This window comes from Balaenoptera physalus (assembly GCF_965194825.1).
Source record: "Balaenoptera physalus genome assembly, chromosome: 21".
Taxonomy (NCBI): Eukaryota; Metazoa; Chordata; class Mammalia; order Artiodactyla; family Balaenopteridae; genus Balaenoptera; species Balaenoptera physalus.
The window spans coordinates 10,780,652-10,788,742 of NC_138902.1; positions in this window are offsets into that span (position 1 = coordinate 10,780,652).

An 8,091-nucleotide genomic window follows, 5' to 3' on the forward strand; every position below is an offset into this window, starting at 1 on the left:
TGTATAACTGAATCACTTTGCTGTGCAGCAGAAATTAACACAACATTGTAAATCAACTATACTTCAGTAAAATTTTAAAAATACATTAAGAAAAAAGTGGATTCCTGAAAAGTTGTGTGTAAACCAAATTTTTGCAAATGGACTTCTATTTCAGCTTAATTAGACAAGACCACTATTCTAAGATACATCTCAGTGATTCATTGACAAGTCAGGAAACTGCTCTTGGAAGATGAGTGAGTCTCCCACCCCCCTCTGCCATGGGGGTTTGCAGTCCCCAAAGTCAGCTTCCTAGGGGAGGGACGGGAGGACATTTGTACTTGTAAATAATTTCAGCATTAACTAAAGAGGAAGGAAAGAGAAATGATAAAGACGTGAATACAACAGAGCCAGAAGGGACTTTCATGGTGATGCGAGCCCCTCATTTTACGGGTGCAGACCCAGGGGACCTGAGAGTGGTCACCCAGCGAATGGGGGGGCGGGCTGGCCTTCTGAATCCCAAGCTGCCATCTGTCCACCGTCCCTTGAAGTTCACTGAGGACTGAGGAGGCAAAAGACTGTTCCCTCCACCGTGGTCTTACTGCCACATGAAACCCGCTCCCACAGTTCACGTCTATGAGCACATACTGGTTGTTGCTGCTCTTTCTGCTGTTGTGTTGTCAGCACTGTATTCTCCAAACTGTTGCTTCAAGCTGTCTGTCGCGGGGAAGCATGGTGCTCTACAACCAGGTCCCGGGGAGGACTTGTTTGGTCAAGGGGACACACTCGGCCCTGCTGAGGGTTCTCTGTAATCGCCCACCCCGCCTCCCCGGAACCTCCCTCTGCTGCAGGTGGCACCTGGCAGGCTGCTTTGCTGCGGGGTTGGTTGGGGGGACTCTTGAACGGGCGCTGCTCTGGGGTCGCTCTCTGGGGAGGGGGACGTCCAGTGCTTTACAGTCACAGAGCAGAGCCACCCTGCTTCAGACCAGACAAGGGTCTCCCCGCATTTCCCTGCAGCCCCTCCGCAAAACACACACACACACACACACACACAACACACACTAGGTCTAACGCACATCTTCAGAGGATGTGTGCTGCCTGTTAGAGATGCTTTTCACCATCTCTTTTGGTAAAAAAGGAATTTTCGTTTCTTCCTGAAACATCTTTCTCCCCCTTTCTTCTCTTCTCCCTACTTAAGTTTTTAATCCTTTTTTGCTTCCGTGCTGCGCTGCTTGGGGGATCTTAGATCTCCAAAGAGGGATTGAACCAGCGCCCTCAGCAGTGAGAGTGCAGAGTCCTAACCACTGGACCACCAGGGCAGTCCCGTCCCTACTTAATCTTTGTCTCATTTTTCTTTGTCAAAATCTTTCCCTTGGGCAGACAAGCGGCCCCGCAGGCAGAGGGCAAGAAGAGGGAGAACCAGACAGCACATGTGGACAGATGGACAGACGGACAGACAGAGATGCAGCGCCCTGCCTGATTCCAGTGATTTCCTCCACGTGGAACCGGGCTGGGGCAGAGCTGCAGGAGGGTGCGCTGCTCTTGGCTCCGGACACCGAGTCTCCTGCCAAACTCATCACTCGTTAGAACGAGAGTCCAATGAATATTTATTCAACGTTGAGAGGCCCTGGACTCAGACCCAGAGACGAGAGGTCTGGTCCTGATTCCAGGCTGTGTGAGCTCAAGCAAGACCTTTAGCCTCTCCCAGTGAAAATAGGGAGCGGTGATGGAGAAGGTCCAGCCACTCACACGCCCAGCGCTTCTGGGCTCTTTACGTCCATGAGACAGCCACGAACGTGACCTCTTAATGCCAACATCTGCTGTTCCAAAGGTACACAGAGAGCTCAAGATCGAGATGTGCCCTTGATTCGAGAACAGCCCTTCACACCTGGCTGCAGCAGAGAAGGCATCCAGGTGACGGTGACCAAAGCTACCCCGGGACTAGACACTCCCTGGGAGGAGCTTAGGGCTCTCTCGACCCCAGTGAGTGGAACCACGACAGATCTGGATGGGGCGCCCAGAAACAGCTTGAGACAAATTTTTCTTTGGAACCCACGACTTGAGTTTCTGGTCTCTTTATTCTTCGTGCTCCTGTGTCCTTACCTTTCTTCAGGTGCTCAGACCCTCTGCTCTCTCCTCACCCCCATATCAACAACTGCTTTCAGCAAAATTTTGACAAACTCTCTTATACCAAAGTATAAATAATTGATAAAACTTAATAGATGATAAAAATACAATAAACTAGTGAATATAACAAAAAAGAAGCAGACTCACAGATATAGAGAACAAACTAGTGGTTACCAGTGGGGACAGGGGAGGGGTATCATGGGGTAGGGGATTAAGATGAACAAACTATTAGGTATAAAATAAGCTACGAGGATATATTGTACAACACGGGGAATATAGCCAACATTTTATAGTAGCTATAAATGGATTATAACCTTTAAAAATTGTGAATCACTATATTGTACACCTATAAGTTACATAATATTATAAAGCAACACTACTTCAATAAAAAAACTTAATGGATGAAACTTCCCATGATTATTTACGATTTTATTGAAAATAATACCATTGTTTATCCTCAGCTGGAAGAGTAAAGAAGTAATTGAAGAATATCAAACCTCAGCAAGTATGGTTGGGAGAGGCGTATTTTTTGTTTGACACCTTTTGGTATATTTGGGGTTTGCCTTTCATTATCATCACCTCGTCCAAAAAAAAATCATACTACAAATAGCCTCTTCTGCCGACACGCAGAGCTAGCCCTCAGGGTGGACTCAAATAATAAATATTTCATGGCTTCCTGCTAGCATGAGAGTTTCTTAAAACAACCTTGTTTTATTCCTCCTTGCATCCCACATACTGGAACGATGACTACAATATGGTAGATCTTCAATAAATATTTTTTTGAATGAATAACACACGTCATCAGGTGGTAAGAGTGATGGGAAGATGAAGAAGACACAGTCCCTATTTCTGGGAGCAGACACAAAGCGTGGCCATGACAGTGATCCTGCCACCAAAACCAGAAATGCAGAGATGAGGGCTTGTCCCTTGTAATTTGAAAAAGGTAGTCTTGTGTAACAAAAAGAAACTATTTTCTTTACAATGAGTAGTCAAGTTAAAGAACTTAAGGAAAGGTGGTGCAGATCTAAAAATAGCAATAGACTCCAGTGGATCTAGAACTACTCACAAATTCCAGAGTTACTGCCGGTTACTACATGGATTTGTTATAGATCAGTGACGGATGTATACAGCTCAGTCTACATTCCCAAACTCTTGCAGCCCACACAGGAAGACGGGGACCAGGCCCTCCTCTGATTCCAACTTTCTGTGTAACTTACAACACACAGAGGAGGGGGCAGAGGTGAACCAGAGGGTGGTTTCTCTGTGGGCGGAATGGTAGGAATCAATTCTTTCATAGGAAATAGGATGCTCTCATAATTAAGGCAGAAAAACACCAGACATTAATTGTACAGAAACTGATTATTATTTTCATGATTAATTGCATGCTAAAACACACAGAAGTTGATTATTATTTTTATGATTGGCAAGTTGCACTTAAGGCTTTGCAGAGACCACATTTAGTGATATTTGAAAGTGGGTTTGCCACTCTCTGCACTTAGAAATGACTGTGTGTTTCTGAGCCCCAGGTACGTAGCAAAGGCTACATTTTTGAAGATATAATGACGTTCAGGTGTGTGTGCCTCACAGCCTTATGACTTTTAATTCCAGGATTTATTTCAGGACTTGGGCAAATCTATCTCAGTGCCTCTGGTTCTCTACCTGAAAATTACAATAATCAGATGTGGCAAAAATACTAGTGACAAATAAATACAAATTGCTAAAGGCATAACACTGTTTTCTCACCATCTGGCTCCTGGCTCTGTATGGTTTCTTGTGTCATGGAAGAGCTTTCTGTTCTTAAGTTACAGGAAAAGTGAAATGATTCCAAAACCCAGAAAACTGGCAGGAGACAATGACCATTTTCCCCTAAACTTTTCAGTTATTTTCTCCATCTTTCCTTTTCACTCTCTCTCTCTCCTTTTATTTGCCCTCATTCTTTATTAGGAATTCCTCTATTTTCTGGTGGATAATAGTCACAGAAAACTCACACAGGTCCATAGACGTTTGATATATATTTCATTTAATTCTGATGTACATACATACTGAATATACCTACATACACAAATTTATGAAAATATTTCTATGTCTACATGATATTTTGGATAATTATCTGCACACAGATATAGTGACTGTTCATAGATAGGATATTAAAATGTTGATATAGTCAATTCCTATGCTAAATATTTTAACAATTCTCTGAGTACCATTCAGTGCATTTGGTAAGATTTTCCCTGCTTTTATATCTTCGTACCAAGCTGATAACGATTCAAAAGGAATAACACAATAAATGACAAAAGTATAAACATTATGGAATTCATAGATATGATTTCTTTAGCAATATACAGATTTCATAGACTTACTCATCGGCGCCACATTTTAAAGGCTATCCTAAAGATACCTACACATTACATTTTGTAATTCTAACATTATCAGCACTAACGATGATCAAGTCTTCATTTATTTTAGCTTGAGCTTACCTGAACTGGTGACACTGAGGGCGCTGAGCACCGGGATGAAGTCTGCCAGCATCGTGATGTCAGCTGGAGAAAGATAATTCCTTCCTTTTTAACAACAGGGTATTTCCATCGGAAAGAACAAGAAAATGCAGTGCTTCAAAGTTCAGAGCGGAACCCGGGGAAAGTGGACACCTGGAGAGGGTAAAATAGGGTCGAACCAGCTCACATCAGCGCGATGTCTCTGAAAGTACACCTCATTGATTTCTAGTCGGCTGTCAGATCGTTTAAGTCTGAGAAATATCTCTGGGTCCTAACTCCTGACTTATTAATTCACTCTCTCACAAAGAGATGCAGGGCAATGGAGAGAAGATGAACCCAGACAACTTCTGAATGTTCTGAGCTAGTTTTCTCATGGTTGGAGAGCTGTGTGAAAGGGAAAAACCACATATGAAAACATGCAACATGGAAGCTAGTGGAAGTTTCTCCTACACAGTGTTCCTCCATCATCCTTCATTTTGGACTTGGAGCTTCAGAATAGTGAACACGAGGGGGTCAAAAGGTACAGACTCCCAGTTATAAAAACAAGCCCTGGGGATATAATGTGCAGCATGGTGACTAGAGTTAACAATACTGTATTGCATATTTGAAAGCTGCTAAAAGAGTAGATCTTAAAAGTTCTCATCACAGAAAACAAATTTTGTAACCATGTGTGGTGATGGGTGTTAACTAGACTTACTGTGGTGGTCATTTCACAATGTATACAAATATCGAATCCTTACGTTGTGCTCCTGAAACCAACATAATGTTATATGTCAATTGCACCTCAGTTTCAAAAAGGAATAATGACTAAGTCCTTTAGGGTCGTCATCTAGCGGTTCTCACGTGCTTTAAGGTCAGAGCATCCTCTGTGGTTTCCTGGAGGCGGCAGGTCCAGCGGACCCTCCACAGGAGAAAGGACAGTCGGAGTGTCATCTTGTTCACCACCTTTGGATTCATCTTGTTCACAGTTGGTCCGATTCTCACCTAGCTCAGTGCTGTCCACACGCAGAGGCCCTCAAGCAATGCAAATCTGGCAAGAGAAAGTTAGGGCTGGAAAGAGAAGAGGGCCAGGTGGGAGCAGAGTCACGCAATGGGGCTCCAGTTCTGGAACAACACACTCTGGGCACTGACCACTGACCTGAGCTACACTGATTTAATCCAATTTAAAATTTCCCTGTATCTCATTCAAGTCCCCACCGTGTGCATTAGCAACTTCCAAGGTGACGCTCAGCAAGGTACCAGCACAGAATTAAAACAGCCCTGGCCAAGGAGGGGGAGGCAGGACTGCGTCCCCTCCTCCAACCCCCTCTCCGCTCCTCCCTCAGAGACCCCCTCACACCATGCGGCTGTCCCCTCCCCAGACCACGGGCTCCGGAGGACGGGCTGCGTCCTCTTACCCTCTCTCCATGACATCCCCAGCGCCTATCACTTGTGAATGCTTCAGAACGAGGAGGAAGGAAACAATTAGACATTGATTTCCTATCCATCTGATTGCGTTCCAGGCCCGCAGTGAACTTACAACTGTCTCAGGAATCAATTAGCCACTAACCCAAGGTGCAGGAAGTATCACCTTTCTTTATTTTCAATAAATCAAATAAAATGGAGCTTGCCATTCCACTGAGCTGGCAGGAAATTCTGTCTGTGTCATTACAGGAATTCCAGCCCCTTGCCTAGGGTAGCAAAAGAATTGGGAAGGCTTTTGTGGCCCCCCAAACACAAGCAGGCCTGTAGCCTCTAGTCCGTCTTGACCACAGCAGAGGGTCAGTGGCTGGCCACGTTCTGCTACCCTTTCCTGGTCAGGAAGTCTGGGTGACAGGATTCCCCAGTGGCTGGTCCCCGCTGCTGGAGGGACCGGCCAGTCTCTGGAAATTTCTGGCCTATCTCCCTTTACAGCCCCCTTTCCCCCTGAAAAGACACTCCCCTCGTCTCCATCCTGCTCTAGAAACCTCAAATAATCTCTTCAGTGAGTTCAAACTCTTGGTGAAAGCGGACATCAAACAAATAGGGAGAGAGGTTGTCTTCAAGGGGCTTCTGCCTTTGGTCTCTACAAACGTAAGGAGCCCTAGCTCCATTCTTGGGAAATGTAGGGGAAAGAAAATTCCAGAGAACAAAACAAGTTCATATCCCCCAGATCATCCTGTTCTGAGCCAGTGTGTGCTCTTTCCCTCACCTGCTCTATAACCAATGATAAACGTCAGCTGGGTGACTGCCTGGGGTGCCGGAGTGGGTCCACCAAAGCAGAATAATCAGAAGGTCTCCATCGTCAACAGGGGACACGTTTGCATCCTGGGAGCCTGAGCAAACCCGCTGCTCCTCCATCACTGACCAAACACGCTCCCCGTGGGGAGTGAGCCTGCGCCTTCTGATGACGCGGGAACACCGCCCAGACCACTTCCAGGACGGACATCCTGAGAGCCGCAAAACAAAACTGCAGGTGCCGCGAAACAGATGTACTTTCACTTGAAGGTTTACAAAGTTATGATTAGTATTTTTTAAATGGTAAAAGTAGTATAATCTTAACAGTAAATTTTAAGAAGATTTATAATCCATCTTCCTAATCTAACCACCGTCAAGGTGTTGGTCTATTTCCCTCCAGTGCACGTGCCCCTGTGGGTATGCACGCGTGCACACACACACACACACACGCACACACAATCGCATAGTTGTTATGTAGGTTGTATACAGGTTTAGGCTTCAGCTGAACTGTTATTGACTATAATATAAAACTTGACACCATTAAAAAGGAGAATATTTTGATATCGACTTTGAGAACAGAAGAAACTTTGAGAAAGTATTTCCTGATTTTTATGTAGACAAAAAGAATTGTAGACGCTTCCATAGTACAAATAAGTAACCTCAAGCCTAGTTGAGCAACCACAAACAAGAGTGTTGGTTAATAAATGATGCCAGCCTGGAAGGAGGTCTCCAGCGGTGGTCTCCCCTGTGGCAGCATGGCTCTGACACGTTTAAATCTCTCAAGTATTTTCTTCAAGGCATGGAAGATATGCTTATCAGTTTTGCAAATAACACAAAAATAAGAGGATCAGCTTGATTTCCAAGGTGCCTTCCAATACTAAACCGTACAAGCTTGTCATCCACTGTGAGTGGTAGAATCAAGAGCCAGAAAAAGCTCTAAAGCCTGGGATGTTGGGCCCATACGAACAAGGCAGAATAGCTGAAAGTGACCACATTTCTGTAAATTGAGACAAAATATGTCTGTTACTGAGTTCAAGCTCACACTGCTCACCACGTGACAAGCCAGTAAATTGAGAGATGAGATGCTGGGACAAGGACTAGCGACTTTACTCGGAGAGCCAGCAGACAGAGGAGACGGCGGACTAGTGTCCCAAAGAACCATCTTACCCCAGCTAGAATTCAGGCTGCTTTTATACTGAAAGGGGAGGGGGTACGGCTAGTTGTTGTAAACTTCTTGGTGCTGGAATCCTTTGTTCTTGCTGCTGTCCCTGTGAGTCAGGTCACGATGTTCCTGTAA